A 27,280-nucleotide genomic window follows, 5' to 3' on the forward strand; every position below is an offset into this window, starting at 1 on the left:
TCTGAGTTCAAATTCCGCCGAGGTCAACTTTGCCTTTCATCCTTTTGGGGTCGATAAATTAAGTACCAGTTATGCACTGGGGTCAATTGACTTAATCCCTTTGTCTGTCCTTGTTTAGCCCCTTGTGGGCAATAAAGAAATAAGAACAGCCTGCTCACGAAATTAATGTGCAAGTGGCTGAGCACTCCACAAACACATGTACCCTTAGCATAGTTCTCAGGGAGATTCAGTATGACACAGAATGTGACAAGAATGGCCCTTTGAAATACAGGTACTACTCATTTTTGTCAGCTGAGTGGACTGGAACATCATGAAATAAAGTGTCTTGCTCAAGGACGCAACATGCCACTAGGAATCAAATTCATGATCTTGTGATCACAAACCAAATACCCTAACCACTAAGCTATGCACCTCCACAGACCAAATATATCATTATGATGCAACATGAACAAGTCACCATGACAGCGTTGACCACAACTGGAAATTGTGGGGCCAAAGAGTTAGCAAATAAGTAAAATGGATTGACCAAGAATTCAACCTGCATAGCAGACTCTGTTTACTGGTAAGTATTTACTACTTTTCAACTCTTATAATCAAAACCATCTAGAAAGCTGACCTGTTATTGATTAACCTCTTATCTCAAGGAAGACATACCTTCCATCTATCTGTTTAACACTGCAGAAACTGGAGATAAAAACCAGACCAGTGAGTCATGTAAGCTCAGGGAAGGGATTTATCTTTAGCTCACATTACGCTTTACTGGCTTCTTAAATATAATTCTTACCAAACGAAAATGTTTTTATTATGTCAACAGCTGGAATATTTTATGTTTTGTGTTAAACCAGAGAAAAGTTTCACTCCAGGATGAAGATTGAAATTAATGCTTCAACAACAAAATTTGTGTGGTATATTTTTTAATCTTCCAATTTAGAAATTTTTCTTTCTTATATATATATATATATATATATATTTTCGTTTGTTTAATGGAGCTACAAAATCTACAAACAGAATCAGTACTTTTCAGTTAAAATTTCAACAGCAGTATAATCTTTACACTTTGTTCAATCTCATCCTATGTTGTTTTGATTAAACAAAGGTAACATCCAAAGCGGCCTGGAGATTTAGCTTCCCACACCTATAGCCAGAGTTCTATTTCTTTATATCTAAAGAATTACAATGCTTGCAGCCTCAACTGCATTACATGTAGCATTCCTGAACTTAATATGCAACAACATTCTCCTCTTCCGATTTTATTGTCCATCATACATTCAACATATCTTAACCAGGATTTCCTTTCTCACTGGGCTTTACTCTTTTCATCAGCTTGGTTTTACAGCTTCCCAGTGGGTGGTGGAAGAGAACTAAGAACTTAAGACCCAGAGAACAAGTTAAATGTGTATCAGTAGAAAAAGTCTACCTTGAAATTATGGAGTGAAGAAAAGGCAATAACAAAGTGTGTGTATATATACCAACATCATCATCACCATCGTTGTCATTGTTGTCGTCGTCATCGTCATCATCATCATCATCATCATCATCATCATTATCATTTATCATCTATCTCCCATGTGTTGGACAGTTTGCCAGGATCCAACAAGCTGGAGGACTGCATCGAGCTCCAGTGTCTGCTTTGATGTAGTTTCTACAGCTGGATGACCTTTACTAACCATTCTACAGAGTCTGCTGGGTGTTTTTTTCTCATGGCACCAGCATTAATGAGGTCACCAAAAAGCTGCAAGATAAAGAAAAGGTCCCGCCCCTAGGGATTATTAACAGAGAGGGTAGAAAAATATGAAAATACATCAATACGTGTGAGAGTGACAAAGAAACGAGGAAGGTGGTTGTGGGATGTGCTAGAAACAACAGTTAAATCTCCCTTAAATTACACACCTTTTTGTCTGAAAATATTTACAATTTCTTTTTTTTTTTTTTCTCAAAAAGGCTTCTCCCATGGTTTTTACGTTTGTAGCACCAAAAAAATTGACAAAATCGGTCCAGATGGGGGTGGTGAAGTGGGTGAAGTAAGAAGAAAATATCATAAATTTTCAAAAAATTTTTTTCGTAAAAAGATTCCTCACCATCATCATTTCAAAAGCCATGGGCAAAAAGCAAAAAATTGTAAAAATCGCCATCAAAGTGGAGAGCAACAAACTTATGTGGGCATCCTGATCTGAAATTCTGCCATACATATATGTGTGTATGTAAGTATGTGTGTGTGTATACACACACACATACACATGCAAAAATATATGATGGGATCAGGGTAGGGTTTGCAAATTAGCTATACCATTTCTGGCATGATAGAGAGGAAAATGTATGAAGTATCTCTCAATGTGGATTTTCAAAAATTATTTACAAGATACATCATGTCAGCATTTTGTGGTGATACTGAAAAGAATATACTGTCAATTCTTCTTGCAGAATGTTTTTTGTTTTGTTTTTTGTTTTTCTTTTGGTGGCCATCATTCATATGTCAGATATACAGATCTGACAATCAAGGTTGTCTGTGTAATGACAATACATGCCTGAGGAAAGGGAAGACTCTGTGAAGGGTTGGTGGTGGAGGTGGCCTTCATCATAGGAGCAAGTAAGTGAGATTAGGGTTAGTGAGTAAGCATATTGGAGAAGGGAAGGGAAGAGAAATAGCTGGAGAGATGATTCAGTCCTGAACTATCTTTGAATTTAGAAATGTCACTCATTATTGAGCAATCTACAAGAAAGCTTCCAATTTGTAATAGAGGATTATAATGTGTATGTGTGTGTATGTATTATATACCTCATGTATGCATGTATATATGTAAATGCATATACACAAACACAAAGTGACATGTATGTGTGTGTGTGTGTGTGTGTGTATGTATATATATATATATATATAAATATATAAACTTACTTGGAAATGGATGCATGGTGTTCAATTAAATAATAATATTATATATATATAATTCATCACCCTCTTGTACTATCTTATATCCCTCCCTACCACTACACACTCAATAACACTATAAAATGGTCAAATTTTTTTCCCTTGATCTTAGACCCCCCTTGGAGTAAACATTCTGACCAACTACAATAGAAACCAGCAAAACAATTTTTTCTTCTTCCCTCTCTCCCTTTTCTTCCTTCCTTTCTTTTTCTTTAACACTTCCTTCAGATACAAAAACACACATGCACGCACACACACACACACACACGCATGCTCTCTCTCACTTTTTCCCCATTCATCACCCTCTTGTACTATCTTATATCCCTCCCCACCACTACATACTCAATAACACAATAAAATGGTCAAAAATTTTTCCTCACAAGAACTTAGTTCAATTTGAAAAATCCACTAGAATGGACGAAAGCGCTAATATATGATATATGATATAAGTTATATGATGTATAAAAACATGTAATATACAAATAAATATCTGTAAATATAAAACCATCCGAATTTCTGAGTACCTCATTTCTTCTAATATAAAATACCTGTATATCATATCCAAACCTTCTAATATATATATGCATATATGGGTACAGGATGTCACCAACAGTCAACAACATGAAATCCAAAAACAAATGAGTTAAATACACAAATAACGAGAGAAAAAAGGACAAGTAATACAAAGAATGACCCTTCATCAGTTGTCGGCTGTCTATCTACTCCCCATTTTGAGCAATCAACGACAATATGAGTCTACAAAGACAGTCACTCCCATAAATACCAAAATAAGATGGAAGGCTAGTACTTATGCTATTGATCTTTTTTGCTGAACCGCTAAGTTACAGGAATGTAAACACACCCACATTGGTTGTCAAGCATTGGTGGGAGGACAAACACAGACACAAACACACACACACTCACACACACACACACACACACATGCACACACACATACATATATATACATATGTGTGTGCATGTGTGTATATATATATATACAACAGGCTTCCTTAAGTTTGCATCTACCAAATCCACTCACAAGGGTTTGATCTGTCCAAGGCTATAGTAGAAGACATTTACTTAAGATGCCATGCAGTAGGACTGAACCTGGAACCATGTGGTTAGGAAGCAACCATCTTACTACACAGCTACATACATACATACATACATAAATACATACATACATACATAATAAACAACTGACAAGCAAACCTGTGGTATTGAGCAGAATATTTGCTGTAGCCCATCATTTACACCAAGACAAAACAATGTACATGATGACACTTCCAATCAGTTAAGATCAGAAGCCATGAGAGCCACTGCCTGGTACTGCATCAGGGCATTTATTATTATTATTATTCTATGTTTGACTTTTGCTTTATGTCGGTACAAGTTGGCTCCAAGTCTCACCCAGAGACCTCAAGAGACAACAGGCTGGAAGTTCACGTTGTTGTTATGCCTAGTGTGCCATATATTGGTGTTTTTTTGGTGTTGTACTAGTGAATGTCTAATACATAAAAAAAAAAAAGTTTGTTTTAAACCTTGGGATTACATAGAGAGTATTTTGCGTAGGATATGAGCAGTTCCCATGAGCACTATCTTTTGAATTTCTGCCATTTTGGGGTTTCCTGGTATCTGAGTTAGGTAGCAATCAGTCCCTTCCACATTTTGCTGATTTCTATTTCAAGATCTTTATATTTGCTCAGTTTTTGGTAGGTCTTGACAGATACGTTTATATCGATTGGGATAGTCATATCAATGAGGAGGCATGTTCTTTGTCTGAAGTCTTTCAATATGATGTCTGGCCTATTTGCATTTATCTTTCTGTCAGTTTGAATGGTGAAGTTCCAGAGGAGTGAGATGTGGTCATTTTCAAGCACTGGAGGTGGATTGTGTTCCCACCAGTTTTTTTCATGGGGCAAATCCAGGTTTTTGGAAATTACCCAGTTAATATATTGTGCAGCCCTATCATGCCTGTTGAGATAAATGCAGTCTTCTAGCGCCTACTCTGTAGGCGCTAGAAGACTGCATTAGGAGACAACATGATCAATGGTTTCATTTTGTTGTCGGCATACACGACATGTTGGGCTACTGCCGTTCTTTAATATGTTGGCCTGGTAGTTTCTTGTTGGTAGGCATTGATCTTGTAACGAAATGTGAACGTCTTCTCTGCACTGTTTGGGTGCAAGAAGCAATCACTATCCGTTGCTTTTAATAATCCAGATTCTACCAGTCAGAAACAGACAAGACGCAGACGTAAAAAATATATATCTACTTTATTCTCTTATGACAGTAACAAATATGTGGTGTATCTGGTATCCCTTTGGTATGGATGTGTCTCAGCTGAACTTTATCGCTGTAGAATTTACAGTGTTCAAATGCTAACGACACTGGTCAAAGATGGCGTCCGGAGAAAGGAAGATGAGGAGGTCGGCAACAAATGCTGGTTAAAAGTCTTTTGGTAAAGGCTGCTGCTTTGTCAAGTCCGGAGAGAGAAAGAATTCACGTCCTGTTCCTTCGAAGGCTGTGTCTCAAGTCACTGCTGACTGCTGCTATTTCACTCTGGACCCCTTTAAGGTTCACGCTCCCCTAGCCTAACAAGCCAAACTGCCACGTAGGCAAATTCCTACTTCCGGGCTTCGCGCATGCGCGAGAGGGCCCTTCCTCTCTGCCTTGGTGAAAGCACCAACACCGCACGCGCGAAACAGAAATGGACGGTGCGCGCGCGCGCACCGTTATATAGGATCACTACAATCTTGAGCTGCTATGATAAACCCCTCTGTTTCAGATTTTAAGCCAGAGGCCATTAGCCATTGATGGGTCAGGGTTTTGTCAATATCTGCATTATTCACTCTCTTTGGGTATTTGCCATAGAGAGGTTTTTCTTGCCATTTATTATTCAGAATATCTAAGGCCGCAGTTTTGGCACGGGTTTTCATGCACCTAGCTTTTTCTGTGCTTGTTTCTTGTATGTCTATCTCTAATTCCGAAATTGGTTGTATTCGGAATTCACTTAGATATTCCTTTGCCTGTTTTGTTACTGAGTATGATGCTTTCTTGTTTTCATGTTTTGAGACAAGTTTTAACATCCAGTCCTCAGACTTTTGCAGGTAGGTGTCTAGGCCAATTGTAGCAATCTTCATTGTTATTGCCAGTTGCAAAAGACCACGGCCTTCCTCTTTTATTGGCGGATAAAGTCGTTCTGTATCTGCCTTAGGGTGGTGCATTCTATGCATTGTCAACAGTTTTCTTATTTTTCTGTCGAGCTGACATATTTCAGTAATTGACCAGTTAACGATATTGAAACTATAAGTCACAACTGGTATGGCTAATGTATTGATTGCTTCAATCCTGTTTCTTGCATTCAGCTCTGTCTTGAGTATTGCTTTCACTCTTCGATAGCATTCTCTCCTGATCCTTTCCTTCATCTCTGAATGCCTTATTCCGTTCCCTTCAATTACTCCTAGGTACTTATTATTATTATTATTATTATCATCATCATCATCATCATCATCATCATCATCATCATCATCATCATCATCATCATCATCATCATCATCATCATCATCATCATCATCATCATCATTATTATTATCATTTAGTCCAAAGCCACCACTAATATGTTCAAGGCCATATACTATGAATTCCATTCCCTACTAAAACTCTTAACCACACCCTGACACCTGGTTCATTTCCTTCCTATCTCCTCCTCCTAATTCTTGACCTTCTCAATTCATTACTCTTTATCCTTTTTCATAGATTTTGTATGAAAACATTCAGATACACCTATCCCATCTCCTTTCAATACTTTTCACCTGTACATTTTCTTTTCTTTCCTTTCCACACTACCTCACTTTCTATATCCTTCTGTTCTTTTTCTCTCTTTTACACTCCCTTCTTTATCCCCCTCTAAATACATATTTATTCTCCTAACTTTGTAGCCATCTTACAGCTCTGACCATATACAGTAATATCTCACTTTACAAGGACCTGCTTTATGAAACCCAAGGTTTGCAAGTTTTATTTTATGATGAATATAAAAAGGTTAAACACCCATTTTATGTGTGTGGCAACAGCGCAACATGTGGCAACACTGGTCCTGACACATCTACACAGTTGTATATAGCGACAGAGTAAAAGCTTCTTCTAAGCAAACAACTTCAGACTTGTTTTTTAAAAAGAAATCTACAAGTCCATCCACGAGGGCTTGTGAATTGGCATTCATGTTACAAGTGATGGTGTGTGTGAGTCTAATGTGAATGAAAGTGATTTACAAAACGATTATAATAATAATATTTTTTATTATAAATGATCTTGACATTCTTTTTACTTTACATAAAATATTCTTTACATTCTACTGTTGCTTTATTGCCATTTACTTACGAGTTGTTATAAATTTTATAGGTAAAATATTTTTCTGAGAATGAACTACGATTTATAACATTGCTACTATGGGAAATTATTACACTGTTTTACAATTGACCACTTTACAAGTGGTCTCCAATAACAAATTAACTCATATACGGATGCATTACTGTATATTGAAATATTTCCATAACTGCTTCATAGTTTCAAATGTTTTAAATCAGAAAGGTTTGTAGTGTAGCTCAGTGATATCCTCACTGTTTGAGAGGTATATTAGAAATAATGTCGTAGCAGATGACAGTTAACTTTTGGCCGCTATTTGGACACTGTTGTGTCCACTGTTCTGATTGGTTGGCATTGGCGCAGTTTGTCTCTTGACTTATTTCGCATCAATGTGTGAACCAACCAATCAGAACCTTCCATTAAGATCATGTGATACAGTCTTTTGGGTTTTCTTCTGGAGCCTCTAGAATGTTATAAAAACCCAACGATCCAGTGAATCTGGGTCTTTGGTCTCTGACCATTGACTACGCCAGACCAGCCAGTTCCCTCGATGATGCCAGTTCCAGTGACCCAGCCATGTTCCTACTACAGCCAGTAACCCAACCATGTTCCTGCTCCAGCTAGCCAACATACACCAGCAACGCAGGACGTCTCCACCACCGTCACCTTCATCTCAACATCACCCTTCTCTGCCGTCGCCATCACCATCGTTGACTTCACTTTGACACTGCCATCAACACCGATGCCTTAGCTTATCGTCGCCCTTCAACTTCACGTCGTCTCCAGCAACACCAATACGTACACAGCAACTCGCTCAAGTTCGTGTATACACTGTTCGTGTATACACTGTTCGTGTATACACACACAGGTTAACAGCACAGCACTACCAGCGAGATCTTCTGTACCGATGTAACCTGGCAAATGGATCAAAGCCCAACTTCTACAGGCATAGTAACTGCTCTCCTCTTCGCCCCAACTTCATTGACACAGAACAAACTGCTATTGTGTACCTCTACGAACTGGTATTTATCACTATCTTGTGTCTGGACATTTCAATTTGTTCTCTATTTTGTTCTTCATGTTCACTCTTACAACACACACGAACACACAGACAAACTTTTGCTGTACACACCGTTATTGCACTTACAACGGACACGCAGAAACATATGTGCACGCACTCAGACACTACACTCGGCTAGCGCTCACACTTGCTCTTATCACTACGTACACATCTGTAAAATAAAAGTCTATATTTCTCTCAAACAGTAGAACGGTTGTGTTGTTCTCCTTATTCCTTACTGGTACACTTTATTCCTTTATGCCATACATTTGGCTTATTCTTTTGTAAGGAGAATCGTGCGGCATTTAAAAAGGAGACATTTCTGTCACCAATTCCTTTTCGTATGGTCATTCACTGCAGGTTTAACATAATGGATGCATTTCTTATTGTATATTATGCAGACCTGTCTACCAAATCGATTCACAAGGCTTTGGTCAACCCTTGTCTCTTGTAGAAGGCACTTGTCCAAGGTGCCATGCTGTGGGACTGAATCTAGAATCATATGGTTGAGAAATGAGATTCTTAACCATATATTGCCACACCTGTATGATCTAAATATGTCCATTGCTTTCTTGTGCTGTTTTTATAGGCCAGATCCATTGTCATCTGTATAGTTTACATTATTTCCAAAATTTCAGTCAGCTGATTTTATTAGAATTATCTCTGTTGCTTTTTGTAGTAATATCGTAGATAGTCTTAGAAAGAGTTTTGTTTATTAATTTCAAAGATAATCTCAATTAATTGAAGTTTTACAACTATTATATTGGTTATATGAGATCTTATTGTATTTCTATAATTTTCACCTAGTCTCTCTTGGTTTCATAGATTTTTACCTTCCTCATTTAAGATATCATTCTCAGCCTTTTCATTCACTCAAGATATTCTGCATTAACAATTCATGTTTCACTTCTATACAGCACCATAGTTCATTACACTTCACTGTATTAGCAGATTCACAAACATTTTACGCCTCCGCACTAACCATCTAGCCATACTACAGGATGTTCAGGATAAAGTTGACAGTTTGCCTTAACCCTTTCGTTACCAACCTGGCTGAAACCAATTGTCTTGTTTTCATAAATTTTGAATTAAAATCTTCCACCAAACCTCAGTCACAATTTATGTTCCTAACACTAGCTGAATGATAACTAAGCTATTTTCTAAATTCTCTGTTATATTTAAAGTAATTTGAAAGAAACACAGAGCATCTCAAAATAAATATAGTAACGAAAGGGTTAAAGTATCAGAAAACACATCATATTATCCAAACATAAAAGTAGATTATGACTGGGGGATAACAATTTACTCAAAATAGTTGCTCTCAGCTTCCACCACAGCATCAAGATTGTCCCAGAACCTGGTGCATGTATTCCTCACTGTGTCCTTCGGAAGGTCTTTAAACATCTTATTGATCTTGGCTACCAGCTTGGCTTCGATGTTGCAGGCAGAGTGGTTGGTGTCTTACTCAACCACGCCCCATTCATGGTGATCCATAGGGTTATAATCAGGGAATTAGAAGGTCAGAAATTGGTACTAGTGAAGTCACAGAAACTCTCTCACAATCACTTCTGTTTTTTTCTAGAGGTGTGGCAAGGAGCTGAATCCTGTTGCCATCATACATAGCCTTCCAACAGCAACCCCCTCCAGGCACAGTTGAATCACACGGTCTCCAGCAGCTTCATATAGCCATCTGAATTAAACCTAAAGCTCTGTTGAAAGATGTTAGATGGCATGACCTCACCTTCACAAGAGACACACCCAAAGGCCATTACACTTTTGAGGAACTTTGTTTCCATATTGTCCATGTCATGTCTTAAAGCTTTTATAGTGTTCACTGAGCATTGAGCCATGATGTTGGCAATTTGATACCAGATGTGAATCATCATGACACAGGTAAGGCTTTTCCAATATTCAAATAGATTCCAGTCGTCCACATCAGTGAACTTTTTCTCAATTACAACTTTAATCTTTATGCTCTCCAACGTTGTTGACTGTTCACCACAACATCAAGCTGTTCCTGAAAAAAAAAAAAGACATAAAAAAAATCATCATATTTATCCCAAACACCCTTTATTATCAGTAATTCCCATCTCATGAACTAATTGTGTCACCTAGATAACAGAGTTTATTTTCCTTCATCCAGTGAACCGTTTGAAGAACTGAAAATAAAACTAAATGTTTTAAAATAGCAAGATGATTTCATTATTACAATCCTACAAAAATATATCAACTCAAGGTAACATGTATTATTTTTGTGATTTCAAGCTCCACCAATCAGACAATTTTATGAAGCTTTCAAGCAGTGTAGCGGAACCTCCAACAAATGAAAAACATTTATTTCCACAGTTGGTTGACTGTTTACCCATAGGACAACTCTGCTCAAGCAGACCTATGATCAAGTGTGTTCCAGTCATGATCATCCTACCATTTACTTTTTATTTTTGTCCAAAAAAGCAATTTCTTATATTACTTCCTACATACCAATAAAAAATAGACATTTTCCTATCTAGTTGGTAGAATCAAGCAACAAAATAACATAGTATGTGGCTTAAGAATACATGTTAAAATAGGATAGCATTCAAACATAGAAAATGTAATGCATTTAATGTACTACTTCAATCAAGACAAGTTTACATAAATATATTTGTGAAAAAGTACATAATTATTTTTGTATTTAACAAAGTCATATAAAGAATGTCTTGTTAAAAGTATTACAGGAAAGCAGTGTTCTAACATGGCCACAGTCCAATGACTGAAACAAGTAAAAGATTTACATATTTTTATGCTTTACAAAGTCAATTGGATAATGACCAATAAAAAGAAATGTAGAGATATATTTTCTTATCCTACAAACCCAATGGAATGGCATGTTGGAGGGTCAAATATGTACAAACAAATAAATGACTTTCAAGATAGGGACAGATGTGGATGTGTGGTAAGAAGTTTGTTTCCCAACTACATGGTTCCAGTTTCGGTCCCATCGCATGGCGCTTTGGGGAAGTGTCTTCTACTTGGGCTAACCAAATCTTGTGAGTGAATTCGGTTGATAGAAACTGAAAGAAGCCTGTTGTATACATGTGTGTGTGTGTGTGTGTGTGTGTGTGTGTGTGTGTGTGTGTGTGCGTGTGTGTGTGAATGTGTGTGTGTGTGTGTTTTCATTCTCCACCACCACTTGACAACCGGTGTTGGTGTGTTTAAGTCCTTGTAACTTAGTGGTTTGGAAAAAGAGACTGATAAAATAAGTACCAGTCTTTACAAGAAATAATAAGTACAGGGTTGATAAATTCAACTAAAATTCTTCAAGGCAGTACCCCAGCATGGCCACAGTTAAATTGAAACAAGTAAAGGATAAAAGTTGAAAAATAGAGAAAAATCACTTATACATGTCTTTTAACTGGAAGAAGTTATCCTATTATAGTAACCAGGCCAAGGGCAAAGTTTATTGCTGACAAAAGCTGAGTATGGTGAATAAAGTAAAATATGACAGCAAAAACGAAAAAGGATGAAGCAGTCATATATTCTCTTAAATAGCCAAAGTGTGACTCACTAAACACTGATTAACTAAAATACCTAATTGGCTAAAATTTCAGATTAGCTACAATAGGACATAATAACAGTAGTGTATTATGTGAACTCATTTGCCACCAAACCATTTAAGACTGCCTCTAATTCTGTGGCATAAACTTCCAGTTTTAAAGTGATCAAAATTATAATTTTTTAGCAGAATTTCAAGTTAACTTATGTTCCAAACACCAGCTGTATTAAATCCTTCTTTATCTTAAAGATTAAATTAAACGAAAGCAATGCTTTTCAATAGAAATATTAATTTCAAATTTTGGTACAAGGCTAGCAATTTCAGGGAGGTTTAAGTTGACTACACCAACCCCAGTGCTCAACTGGTACTTATTTTATCAACCCCAAAAGGATGAAAGGCAAAGCCACCCTCGGTGGAATTTAATCACAGAATGTAAAGACTGATGAAATACAGTTAAACATTTTGTCTGGCGTGCTAGCAATTCTACCAGCTTGCTGCCCTCATTTTAACAGAAATATATTAACAAAAGAATTGTCTAGTGACAAGCATGATTGATAGCCTACTAATCACTAACTGGTTAAAATAAAACACATGACAAAACAGTGAAACTAAACTGTTGTTTGCATAAGGTTGCTACATGTCTTACTTTTCTAATAATGGTAAGGTGATGTTTGAAGGAAATCTAACTGCTATTTGTAGCAGATCAAGTGGCTTTGTAGCAGCTCATTTGTTGATACTCACTTTCATTTTATGTATTAATTATTGATAAATCAGAGTTCATACCAAAGGACAACAGTTCACTTGAATCTGTAAAAAAGACATTTAGCTGCTCAGAATGAATGAACACAAGTGAAGTAACCAGTGACAACATGTGACAGTCACTAACTGAGTGAGTTTTTTTTTTTTTTTTTTCAATGATAGCAATACAACTAAATCATAAGTGCCCTTCTATGCTGTTATATTGTTATTACCTTTGCCAGTTTTAGTGTTTAGCTTGCAACCATGCTGAAGCAGCATCATCAGGGGCTCTGACGGATCATGAGTGCAGATATTGGCTGCGAGGTTAAGTTTACTACACAACCATGTAGATCTGAATTCAATTCCACTGCATGGCACTTTCGCCAAATACCTTCTACCATAGTCAAGGGTTAAGCAATATCTCATGAATGGAATTCGATAAATAAAAGCTATACAGTAATTTATGGGTGTGTGTATGTGAGTGTGTATATGTGTATGTGTGTGTGTATGTGTGTGTGTAGGTGTGTGTGTTTCAGTCATTTGACTGTAGCCATGCTGGAGCACCACCTTTAGTCAAACAAATCAACCCCAGGATTTATTCTTTGTAAGCCTAGTACTTATTCTATCAATCTATTTTGCTGAACCACTAAGTTACGGGGACATAAACAAACACAGTCACACAAACATTCACACACACACACACACACACAAGGCACCAACCGATCATGGCTGTTTCCAGTCTCCCCAGGCCCCTGTTCCATTGGCACGTAAAAAGCACCCACTACACTCACAAAGTGGTTGGCCTTAGGAAGGGCATCCAGCTGTAGAAACACTACCAGATCAGACTTGAGCCTGGTTCCCAGACCCCAGTCGAACTGCCCAACCTATGCTAGCATGGAAAACGGTCATTAAATGATGATAATTATATATATATATATATATATATAAATATATAGTTGAATTTTACAGAAAAACAAAGCAAAAAGACAAGTGTATGAGCAACAAGCAGATGTATTAGTTTGACACTTAGGAAAGTGAGAAATTCTTTTACGTTTCGAGCCTGTGCTCTTCAACAGAAAGTAGTATGAGAAAATAAACAGAGAAAATAAAAAGATATATATATATATATAGATAGATAGATTGATAGATAGATAGAGAGAGAGAGAGAGAAAAGGAGAGAGAGAGAGAGAAAGGAAAAGAGAGAAAAGGAGAGAGAGAAAAAGGATAAGATAGAGGGAGAGAGAATGTTTATAAATTATCTTAACATTTTCTGCAATTTATTATATCAATGTGTAAAAATAATTTACGTACACTCTGTATGTGTGTGTGTGTGTGTGTGTTTGCGCATACACGTGTGTATATGTTTGGATGATGATGATGATGAAATATATAGGAACAAATTTTGTTGAGATATACCAAGATACAATACTTGCTAGTAATTTTGCTGGCATAAATGCAGTGAGCCAGTACTTGGCCCATTGAAAACCTGTCATCAACAATACTGTTGTCCATAAATTGCAATATAAAATATATAAAACTAGATGCCAGCTTCGCTGTGTGGTTAAGAAGCTTGCTTTTCTATCATGTGGTCTTCGGTTCAATTCCATTGTGGAGTGTTGAGCAAGTGGAGTAATTAAAGCTTTGGGCTCACCAAAGCCTTGTAAATAGATTTGGTAAATGAAAACTGAATGAAACTTATTGTGTGTGCTTGCATGTGAGTGTGTGTGTGTGTGTGTGTGTGTGTGTGTGTGTGTGTGTGTGTGTGTGTGTGTAGGTGTGTTTGTGTATACGCTTGTCAAGACACATGCTAGTTGTAACTGAGTATCATCATCATACTATAGCCCAAGGCCAAACAATGCCTTGTGTGTGAATTTCATTGATGGAAACAGTGTAGTTCATTGTGTATGTACATGTGTGTGTGTGTGTGCATGTGTACCTGTGTGTGCATGTGTACCTGTGTGTGTGTGCATGTGTGCATGTGTACCTGTGTGCATGTGTACCTGTGTGTGTGTGCATGTGTGTACATGCATGACTTTGTGTCTGTTTGTCCTCTTACACTAATCAAGAACCAGTGTTGATTTGTTTACAACTTGGTAACATAAGGGCCACATTTAAAAAAAATAAGTACTTGGGTCGATTTATTTGATTAAAACTCTTCAAAGCAGTGCCCCAGCATGACCACAGTCAAACGCTTGAAACAAGTAAGTGATAAGAGATAAACTATAACATTTGAGACTATTGCATGTGATGTGTTCATCCTTTGCAAGGAAGTTTGACTACTATTTCTATAGATAAACACACAGAAGCTCCCTTGTTGATCTGGTCAATATTTATTGGTTATTTTGTTATATATTCCCAAGGGTACCTATGAAAGCATTTAGTCATCCTTCAGTGTTATGTTCCAAACTCCACTGCAATAGGTGGAAATCCGGGAAGTAGAAACAGTAGTGTACTGTATATATTTGTTTTTTGTTATTTTTATAATTTGTATATATTCATTTTATTATAAATGCAAACCAACACCATGGAGGAATTGGTGTAAGCTTAAATAATAAACCACAATAGGTGAACTGCTATATGGCAAGGGATTACTATATATCTTGGACGACAGGACTAGCAAAGGTACAGAGATAAACTCACTCATTTAGTCAATATTTATTGGTATATAGGGTAATGAGCTGGCAGAATTGTAAACACATCAGACAAAATGCTTAGCGACATTTTGTCCATCTTTATATTCTGATTTCAAATTCTGCCATGGTCGACTTTGCCTTTCATCCTTTCAGGGTCGATAAAATCAGTACAAGTTGAGTATCATGATTGATTATGGGTGCCATTTACAAAGCACTGGTGACAGCCCAACTCCAATTTCACAGGAGCCATTTATATGGTATTTGTATGGCCACAACAATGATTTCACTTGGTCTGACAAGCCTTCTCACTCACAGTATATCACCAAAGGTTTCAGTCACTTGTCATCACCTCCGTGAGGCACAACATTTGAAGATCATGCTTCACTACCTTGTCCCATGTCTTCCTGGGTCTACCTCTTCCACAGGTTTCCTCCACAGTTAGAAATTGGCACTTCTTTACACAGCTGTCCTCATCCACACACTTCACATGACCATACCATATATCAATGACACTGAGAATAGAACTTCTAGGACAATGCTCTTATACAAGAGTATAGTAGATTTTTCTACTTTAATATTATATATACAAATGATTAAATTTCTATGTAGATAACAACAATCCTATAATAATGAGGCTTCAATTGAGAGCTTAATTAAAATATGCTGACGTTAATGAAGCAACTTCAGATAACTTGGTAAAATAGGACCAGGGATGGTCTTAGGATGTTTAATTTCATCAAAAGAGTTAAGAACATCTGAGATGATAATTTTCATTTAATGCATGATCTAAATTTATTGTTGATTACTCTTGTATATTTTTATAATTTTACACCACTCCTGCAAGTAAGTGCACCAGGCAGCCGAAAACAAAACAAAATATCATGGGAAAAAATGACACTATGTACAAATAAACAGTATACTCCAAAAAACAGCACATGTGTTCAACTAAATATATAATAGAAACAAGCCATTCAACAAAATTGTTCCTGACTCCTGTGGTAACCACAGAGGTAACTGCATGCAACTCAGATGGCCCCCATCTTTGCACCCATCCCCTACACACACCCATAAGTCCTTAACACTTTGGAGCTGCTGGTTGGTCTCGTCCTTTGACGTTTCCCTTGATGCAGCAATCCAGAGGGTTCAAATTAGGAGAACTAGGTCGTCATATGTTGTAGGGTCATGTAAGAATTCTCAATCAATTACATAGGGGTCACCTATGAGAGAGCAGAGTCCTGCAAGAATACTTACCCTTCCACCCTCAGCTATGCACTTGATCCAGAACTTGACCACAATATTCAAGATCTCAATGCAGTGAACCTTAGGCCCTACAGGAAGAAATGAGGTAGTTTGACATGGCCCTCATTGTTCACATTTTCCAGGACTGTCAGAGATGATAGGAACTTGCTGACTCTTATTATAGGCTACCAATGTGCCTTACAGATCCATCCATCATTTCTCCTTCCTTCTATTTCTGAACATAGTTTTCATCAGTAAGAACCAGAGCACGATGGCTTTCTTCAGATATATAGAAGATCCTTTGAATTGCAGGTACAACTCATTTTTGCCAACTGAGTGGACTGGAGCAAGAGAAGTAAAGTGTCTTGCTCAAGAGTATATTTCATCACCAGGAATTGAACGCATGACCTTCTGATCATGAGCCAAATACCCTTGCCACTAAGCCATACACCTTCTCATACACATACATACTTGTGTGTGTGTGTGTATCTGTTATTCTGCCTCCACAACATTTTGAGTTCTTCAGTTAGTATATGGTTTGCCTTGTCAAAATATACAACTCAAACTAGCTATTGTTTTTGATTTTGTGGAAAATGGCATAGCTCTTGTTCCCCCACCCATGTCAATCCTGATGATACAGACCTATAATCAAGGGCATTATGAGGGAGATTTGTCCACTATACACACACACACACACACACATATATATATATATATATATATATATATATACATACATACATACATACATACATACATACATATATATACATGGAAGATGGACATTAAATGATGATGATGATATATATATAAGGTATGAATATGAGATTTTGTCTGGCTCCAATACTTCTTGTGTTTTGAATTAGTTTTTAGACTTCTTTCTTGCTTTTTGGGTGTGTCATGGCAGGTAGGGAAGAACTGGCTGCTATTTAATGCATGTTAAAGACCCCCAAGACACTCCCTAGTTGGCATCGGCTTGATTTTAAGGCATTTGTCATTAAGAGTGAGCCAGAGAGGTATTTCCTGATCAATATTAAGAAGTTACACTGTTTACTTTGTAATGCTTGACTCCGTGTTTACACAGAATTAGAAGGTTGGACTAGATGGTGCTTCATTTTGGTTTTTGTCTTTCCTCCTCTCCCATATACTTTGCGTGATTCATATTTTGGAAGATACTTGATATTTTCGTTCCATTCTCTGTGTCAATCTCTCCATGCATCACTGCAGGATAAAGTAACAGAGAGGAATGTGTCTCTTATGAGAACACACACGAGAAACATGTTTTGTTTCTTTTGCAGTTAATTTTATAAACATACACAAGCACGCGCATATGCAAACGCACGCATGTGCACACACACACACACACACACACAATTTGAAAAACCTCATTAAGCACACTGCTATCTTACTTTCTCTACTCTCTTCTTGTGTGTGTGTGTGTATATATATATATATATACATGTATACATACATATATATATATATATGTATATGTACATATAAATGGCTACATACATACATACATACATACATACATACACACACACACACACACATATATAGATATAGATATAGATATAGATATATATACATACATACATATACATGTATATACATATATCACTGCAGAGATGCTTAAAATACCTGGTGGTTTCGGCTATAGTCTAGTCACCTATATAGTCAACCAGGTGATACATGAAGGAGTCATACCCAGTGACTGGTGTAACAGCACCATAGTCAACTGCTACAAAGGTAAAGGTGACACATTAGACAGAAATAAATACAGAGGTATCAAGTTGTTAGATCAGGTAATGAAAGTCACCGAGAGGGTCATAGCCCAACTACTTAGGGAGAGAGTCAGTCTAGATGAGATGCAGTTTGGGTTTGTGTCATGGAAAAGCACCACTGATGCTATATTTCTAGTAAGACAGCTGCAGAAGAAATACCTAGCCAAAGATAAACCTCTGTACCTGGCTTTCATTGACATAGATAAAGCCTTTGACAGGGTCCTCCAATCCCTTATCTGGTGGTCAATGAGGAAACTAGGGATAGATGAATGGTTAGTGAGAGCTGTGCAAGCCATGTACAGGGATGCTGTTAATAAGGTGAGGGTTGGCAACAAGTGCAGTGAGGAATTCCGGGTGGGGGTAGCGGTCCAGCAAGGATCAATCCTCAGCCCCCTCTTATTCATCAGAATCTTCCAGGCAATAACAGAGGAATTCAAGACAGGATGCCTCTGGGAGCTTCTCTTTGCTGATGACCTTGCTCTAATTGCTGGGTCACTATCAGAACTAGAGGAGAAGTTTCAGGCTTAAAAAAAGTTCCCGAGCTGATTTGTTCAAATGAAATTCTGCAAAGCGGTGCCCCAGCATGGCCATGGCAACAGCCTAATGACTAGAACAAGTAAAAGATAGAAAATAATATATATATATATATATATGTGTGTATGTATATATATATATATATATATATACGAGGGGCGTTCAATAAGTAATGCCTCTGACCCACTTGTGCAATCATTTATATCTCTATAGAGTAAGTGGCAAATTACAGCTCTGAATTAATTGTGGTTTCTGATTTACAGGTGTTTGAACCGAGTCAAATGTGAAATGGAGCCTGTTGAGTGTCGAGCAGTGATCCGGTTTTTGTATTTGAAAGGACGCACACCACGGGAGACTTTTGATGAAATGAAAGTAACTTATGGTGATGATGCCCCATCATATGACCTTGTAAAACGCTGGCATCGTGAATTCAAACATGGTCGGAACTCTGTGGAAACAGCTCCCAGATCTGGTCGCCCCCTTCTGCCATTGATGAGGCATCTGTCCGTCAAGTTGAGGCTGCCATTTTGGAAGATCGACGCATAATTATTCGCCAAATAGCCCATGAGGTCAAGATTAGTACCGGGTCTGTGGAAACTATCATTCATGACCATTTGCATATGCAAAAGGTGTCTGCCAGATGGATTCTCAGGTTGCTCACACCTTTCCAGAAGCAAGAACGCGTCGAGTGCTTGAGGGTGAATTTGGAGATGTGCCAAGAAGATGAGTCAAAATTTTTCAAAAGACTGATTACACAGGATGAAACCTGGGTCCATCACGATGATCCAGAGACCAAAGCCCAGTCAATGCAGTGGAAGCACCATGACTCACCCCCTCCAAAGAAGGCAAGGGTGCAGCCCTCCGCTGGCAACATCATGCTCACAGTCTTCTGGGACCAGGACGGAGTAGTGATGACAGATTTCTTGGCAAAGGGTACCACAATTGCAGGAGCCTATTATGCTTCACTTTTGAGGAAATTAAAAGAAGTTATCAAAATCAAGAGGCGGGGCAAGATCAGCAAAGGCATCCTCCTCCTGCAGGACAACGCTCCGGTCCACAACTCGCTTGTCGCCAGATCAGAAGCACAGGCGTATGGCTATGAACTCCTCCCCATCCCCCCTACTTTCCTGATCTTGAACCCTCTGATTTTCACCTCTTCCCAATCATGAAGTTGTTTTTGAAAGGAAAGTGTTTCCCAGATGATGCAACCTTGATTTCTGAAGTCACGTTGAGGTTGGAGGACCAAGCTGCGTTCTTCTACAAAAACGGTCCCCAGAGCTGCATCAAATGATGGGAGAAATGCGTAACTCTGGGGGGTTCCTATGTAGAAAAAGACTAATAACTGTGCCAAGTTTCGTTGCTCTACTGCTATGGGAAGTGGGTCAGGGGCATTACTTATTGAACGCCCCTCGTATATATATACATATATATTATATTATATAGATATATATTTTATACACACACACACACACACATATATATATGATATATATGTATGTATGTATGTATGTATGTATGTATGTGTGTGTGTGTATAAATGATATATCTATATATATATATATATATATATATAATATATATATATATATATGCATATATGGGTACAAGATGTCACTAGCAGTGCAAATAACATGAAATGCGTAAACAAATGATGGAAAAAACAAATGAAATATGCAAACAACGAGAAACAAAATGGGAAACACGACAAGTAAATGCAGACAAAGGACCCTTCATCAGTTGTCGGCTGTCTATATATTCCTCATTTCAAGCATTCAACAACATATATATATATAATATATATATATATAATATATATATATATGTATATATAAAATACAAAATGGGACGTATGTATATATATAAGTGTTTGCTTTTATGTGGAATTATATATGTAAACAATTTAACATTAAACTGTATTAAAGGATTACTCAGTACTTTTCTGTTGAGTCTGTGTTTATTAATTTTTACTAGAAGATAACTGACAGAGACTTTGAAGTTTTGACTATCCAGCTGTCATCAGATTCATCAACTTCTGATGCCCAGTAAACCAAAACTTCAATCTGCTGTCAATCATTCTCTTTTTAAAAATTGTGTGTGTGTGTGTGTGTTTGGCGAAGGTAAAGCCATTTCTGTTTTTTTTTTTTGTTTTTGTTTTTAAAAACTAACAAAAGGCTGCACTCATCTACCTTGCCAATTTGTTTTGTGGGTTCCTCATCACAGGGACATGGTATGGTAAGTTTACTCTCAAAGTTTAAGCCTACAGTTTAAGCCACTGTAATAAGCCACTGTAATACTGAAACTACACAACAGTTTAAGCCACTGTAATACTGAAACTACACAACAATAGGGATGGATTCAGAGGGGGTGATATGGAGATGCACCCCACCACCACCACCACCACCACCACCAACAACAACAACAACAACAACAACAACAACAGCAGCAGCAGCAGCAGCCAAGAAACATTTTTCAAATTTGACTGTTTTGTTTAGATATGTATGATGGAAAGCATATTTTTGTACCAACAACAAACAATCTTTGAAGGGTTCAATATAAAGATTAATTTTTTCAGTATCTCTAAACATATTACACTGTCATTTCATTGATAAATTGCAATGAATCAGACCTCAGATCTACCCTGCACCAGAAATTTCTGGATCCACTCCTGCACTACGATACTCCATTTCGACTATTCACTAGTTCAGCCCAGCAGTGATTTTTATCTTCATGTATTTCACCAGGAAGGTTCTTAGCCAATAGTGTCTCAGTTCATGCAAGTGGACGGGGCTACAGCTGGTGCAGTATTTCAAGATTTTGGTAGTATTGGACGTAGACTTATACAGTACTTTTCTTGTCCCAGACAAAGGAAAAACTAAACTCCACAATAGGAAAATTATTGTGAGAAATATGGAATAACATTTTATTGCACAGTTACTCTTTGTAAAAATACCACATGAACATGATATCCTAAATAGAACAAAATAAAAATAAAATAAAGATTACAGTAAAACCTACACAATAAAAAAAAACATTTTAATCATAAAATCCTGAAAAATATAGTACCACAAAAACATCATGTCCCAATTAGAACAAAATAAAAACAGAACAGAATAAAATCTGCACAGTTGAAATATTAAAAATAAGAAAACATATCTTAATCTTCAAATCCTGAAAATATTTTATATTTTTACCATTTGTAAAAATTTCACACAGACATGACAAAACAAACGGTTACAATTAAGTTACAATGGAAAAAGATTAAAAAGTATGCAAACATTAAACATACGAGTATAAGGAAAATATTTCACTCTTCAAATCCTGAAAACTGACTGCAGTCACCCATAGCCCCAAAACCAGAAAAATCATTAGGGTTATCAGTACTGTCTGAAGCATCACTATCTTCAAACAGAATGTCCATCTCCTGTGCCATTTAATGCATTACTGATGTCACATTTTTTAAAAGATTTTACTATTACTTCAATTTTCACAGTGTTCCATAATTTCAGGATCCACTCGCACACCTGAGCAATTGTTGGCTTTTTCAAATGACCTGTTGGTGTTAGGTCATGGTCCTTGGCTTTCATCCACTGATTCTACTCTTCTTTAATTATTGCCTTAAAAGGCTTGTTGATTGATACATCCAGTGGTTGTAATTGGCTTGCTAAACCACTAGGAATCACTGCCATTTTCGTTTTCAATTTCTGCACCCTTTCTTTTGGTTCCACACAAGAAAGGATGTTTTTTTTTAAGGAGGCCACCAGAATGCCTTGACCAGACCTTATCTAGCCATAACTTCACCCCCTCTTCATCCATCTGCCCCTTTAGGTAAACATGAACAAAAATTCCACATGGAATTTTGTCTTTTGGTAAAGTTTTCCTCTTGAAAATTGGCAGCGGTGGCAGTTTTGTTCCATCTGCACAACACATTATACTGCAGTATAATGGGTTTTCTCATGTCCAGATATCTTTACACTTAAGGTTTTGGACCCTTTAAAATCCTTTGTTCTATTTGATACCATATCAAACGTTAGTGACACTTCATCCATGTTTCTGATCAAACCTAGTTCGTAGTCAATCTTTTTCCTTGCACTGACTATGAACCTGTGAAATTCGATTATTCTGTTATAATCTTCAAGCAGTTTTTGTGCTATTCTTGTTTACATTCCTATTGACAGTCCGTGTCCCTTTATAAATCTATAACACCAGCTTGATGTGCCACAAAAATCATCCAGACTTCTTGCTGCTGCCCTCACTTTTGATTCATTGATTATCATTTTTATTGATACTGCAAAACCCGAATTTCTCTCTGCAACTATCCACTCCATCTTTTGCTCCAGTTCTGGCCACTTAGCTGCAGTCTGATGCAGGTTACATTTAAGTCTTGGTGCAGGCTTCAACAGGTCCTCTTGTTTCTTCCAGTAGTGAATCATTTTCTCATTTAATGGTGCTCTAAAATGCCTCTCTGCAGCCCTGTTGTCATGCTGTTTGGCATATTCAATCATTTATAGATTGTAGCCGATTGTGTAAGTGTATTTTCTGCTTGAGATTACCATAATAACAGTTGCGTTAAAAATTTTAAGTAAGTCAGAGGTTTATCTTTGGCTAGGTATTTCTCCTGCAGCTGTCTTACCAGAAATATAGCATCAGTGGTGCTTTTCCCTGGTACGAAACCAAACTGCATCTCATTTAAACTGACTCTCTCCATAATTAGTTGGGCTATGACCCTCTCCTTGACCTTCATTACCTGATCCAACAACTTGATATCTCTGTAATTATTTGTATCTAAAGTGTCACCTTTACCTTTGTAGCAGTTGACTATAGTGCTGCTACACCAGTCATTGGGTATGACTCCTTTGTGTATCACCTGGTTGACTATACAGGTGATTAGGCTATAGCCGACACTACCAGATATTTAGAGCATCTCTGCAGTGATTCCTGATGGGCTGGGGGCTTTCCCTATCTTCATACTCTTAATTGCTTTATCTGCTAAGGTACTGTCAACTCGGATAGCTGGTCCCACTGTTGGATCAACATTCAGCAGACTCTCTTTCTCCCATTCATTTTCTTTATTGAGCAACCTTTCATAGTGGCATCTCATATATATAACGAATATAATGTATATATATATATATATATATATATATATATCTTTTATATACACATAAATACTCACACACATATATGTGTGTGTGTATGTTTATGGATGTAGGCAAGAATAGAAGTATGATAGCACTAGCTAGTGGAGTGGAACGTGTGTGTGTGTGTGTGTGTGCGTATGAGAGATAGTGTTTATAACCAGACACTCTTCTTGTAGCCAGTCCACTTAGTAACCATTTATAATGCACAGAAACACACATTTTATTTATTCTTAAACCAGGATCCACCTCATCATCATCATCATCGGTGTCATTGGTGTTGTCAGCATCAGTGACAGCGGCATCATCATCGTCATTGTCATCATCGTCGATATCACCAATTAACAACCATGTTCCAAGCTGGTATGGGTTGAATGTTTTGACAGGATCCAGTGTATCCAAGGACTGCATCATGCACCAATGTCTGTTTTGGTATCGTTTCTATGGCTGGATACCCTTCCTAACACCAACATCGTACGATTATAAAATTCAATATTAACATACGAACATATATACAGACATGTACACACACACACACACACACACACAAACACATGCACACACTCACACATATGCATATACATACACACAGAAACATACACATTCACACACACACTCACACACCTACACACATACATAATACATACAGATGAAATATGATACTAAGTTCAAGTTCCACCCAACTCTCTGAAGAAAATGTTTTATTTTTATCTTTAAAGAAACAATAGCCACAGCATACTCTGCCCACCATCAACTCACGCATTTTCTCTAAAAGGAATAAAGTATTCATTTCTAGCTCCATCCCCCAATGGTTGACATTTCAGTTCTTTTTATTTCTTTTTTTTTTTGCTTTATTTTTATTTATTTTATTTTTTGCCCCAGATATGAAAAGAAATATGTTCCTCTCAAAAAGTTGGTTTCATATAACAAAGGTTTTCTCCCTTTCTATTTTTTTGGGTTTTGTTTTTTTTTCTTGGAAGTGGGATGTATTAAGACAAGCAAGAAAACTAAATTTCATAATTTACACTATTTAGATATTATCAGCTTATTCTGGCAAAATATTTTAGGATTGGGTAGACATCTCTATGAAAATAATATGTGAGCTAAATTCCCAGTGGTTTTAAATTAGAGCAGCGTAATTTAAAAGTCAATGAGAGGAATATTGGTTTGAAGGAAAGAAATTCTAGGAGGTACTGCAATAGATATTTCGCTTAAAGCTATATGCTCTGAGTGTTGAAGTAAATTCTCTTATTCTTTTACTGGTCTCAGTCATTGGACTGCAGGTCATCCTGAGGCTGTGCTTTCAAGGGATTAAGTCACTAACATTAACCCCAGTGTTTATTTTTAAGTTTGATGCTTGTGTTTTATGAATCTCTTTCTTTCTTTTTTGAATCTCTAAGCTGTGGGATGCAAGCAAAAAAGCATAAACAAAGGTGCACACACACGCGTGTGCGCACACACTTATACACACATCATGCAAGCATGCAACATATATACATTATACAAGCATACAACATACACACATATATACATGTATACATACATATATATTGGAAGGCAAGGTTTACGATATCGAGAGAATATCTCCTTCTCCCATTATATCTTGTTCTTCGAATAGTTCAGGCTCTGGCAGGCGAAGAAAGAAGTCTTTAAGTACAAATGCAATTTACAACTGGTTTATTTACAAGTTTCACAGAACAGGTGAAGTGTATTGCTCTCAGCAACCATCTCAAGCTGTGTGCATTGTGTTGTATCTCCATTAGTGGGGGCACATTGCCACTGGAGGTACAAAATGCAGACAGTGAAGTGTGCTCAGCAAGCGCTGCTGCAAAGAAGCGGAGAGAGAGAATGAATCTGTTTCTGTTTTGCCCTTATATACAGTTTGCCATCGCAAGCCTCGTTGTGATCTCACGCATGGCAAATGGATGCAGGTGGGGTCTCGCTCCAGTCTTGGAGATGGCATTGGCTGCTGCGAGATCTTATCCAATATAGTGATGATTGCTTGTGCTACTACACATACAATAAAAACAGTAATTAAATGAAAATACAACAGACCTGATATTGTTCTGTGGGTGACGGAACAAAAGTTATGCCCTGTTGTAAAGGTCATTTACCCAGCAGATGTAAATGTACCATCAAAAGTCCAGGAAAAAGACAACATTTATGGTGAATGAATGTGGAACTTTACTCTCTCCTTTACACCCTAACTATAAATTTTCATTTGTACTTATCATCATAGGTGCATTAAGCTACAGACTACATATTTACACAAAAACCTAGAAATACCAGGTATATTGAAGAGCAAAAGAAACCTAATGTGGATTCTTCAAATTCAATCTATTAACAGCACAATGAAGATTTGTAAAACATTCCAAAGGTTCTCCACCTGAGATCTTTATATAAACAGATGCACACACTTGGTTGAGTGCATCGACAGTTCAAACAGCACACCAACTCAATGACAGATTTACAAACATCAAGAAGTTTCTAAACTCAAAATGTCATGTCACTTTGTTAGTAACCAGCTTGAACTCTTTTAAAAACTTAAATAAAATTAAAGAAAACGCACATTTATTTCTTCATTTATTCCATGCTTGCTTCAGTTAAGCAAAAATGTTATTGAGGCATTGTTATACAGTCAGTTATTATTATTATTTACAGCAGACAGCTAATACAAAGGAGACAATCATTTCTTCATATTATTTGGTGGGATCAGAAGTTTGAATTTGAAATTAAGAAATACGAAAAAAGGTAAGTAGAATACACATATTCATTCTTTCTTTGTTGTTGCTATTTACTGATTACAAAGTTCTTAAAATTGCTATATGGTGGTAATCAAGTATCGCACTATTTCATCCTTTTCAGAAATCATCAACAAGACATAAACAGAGATATATTAATTTTATGAAGCAAAAGGTACTGTCATATATCTTCTGCTATTTTGTTTTGAACTTTTGTCAAGTACCAATACCTCTGATACAACTTCGTGCTCTAATTACTCTGTAAATAGATTACACACACAAAGAAAAATAAATACAGAAAGAAAGCAATAAAAAAAGGCAAACAAAAAAAAACCAGTTTCTTTGTTTCTTTTGCTTCAGCTTGTCAAAATGTCATTTTTATATACCATGGTAGGTTTGCTTTAACTTTTCTCTTTAATTTATTTTCCTTTTGTGAAATTTGGTTACAAACTATAAATATTATTATTCATTTCATATCTAAATTGTTATTTCATACTCCCAATATGCCTTTGTTTGGTAAGTGATTTGACCAAAGGATTTGTATCTGAAACTAAAACATTGTATTACAGTATAGTCTTAGA

The 27,280-nt window shown here is 36.9% G+C and overlaps 1 long non-coding RNA gene across 1 annotated transcript; it reads left to right on the forward strand.

Moving 5' to 3' along the window:
* The first annotated feature begins 218 nt into the window (after positions 1–218).
* On the forward strand, positions 219–5,742 carry LOC118763887. The gene is made up of 3 exons (XR_004999646.1): positions 219–371; positions 3,691–3,693; positions 5,732–5,742. It is a non-coding gene; the product is annotated as an uncharacterized LOC118763887 (long non-coding RNA).
* Positions 5,743–27,280: the final 21,538 nt, after the last annotated feature.

The sequence above is a fragment of the Octopus sinensis genome, linkage group LG6, assembly GCF_006345805.1.
Source record: "Octopus sinensis linkage group LG6, ASM634580v1, whole genome shotgun sequence".
Taxonomy (NCBI): domain Eukaryota; kingdom Metazoa; phylum Mollusca; class Cephalopoda; order Octopoda; family Octopodidae; genus Octopus; species Octopus sinensis.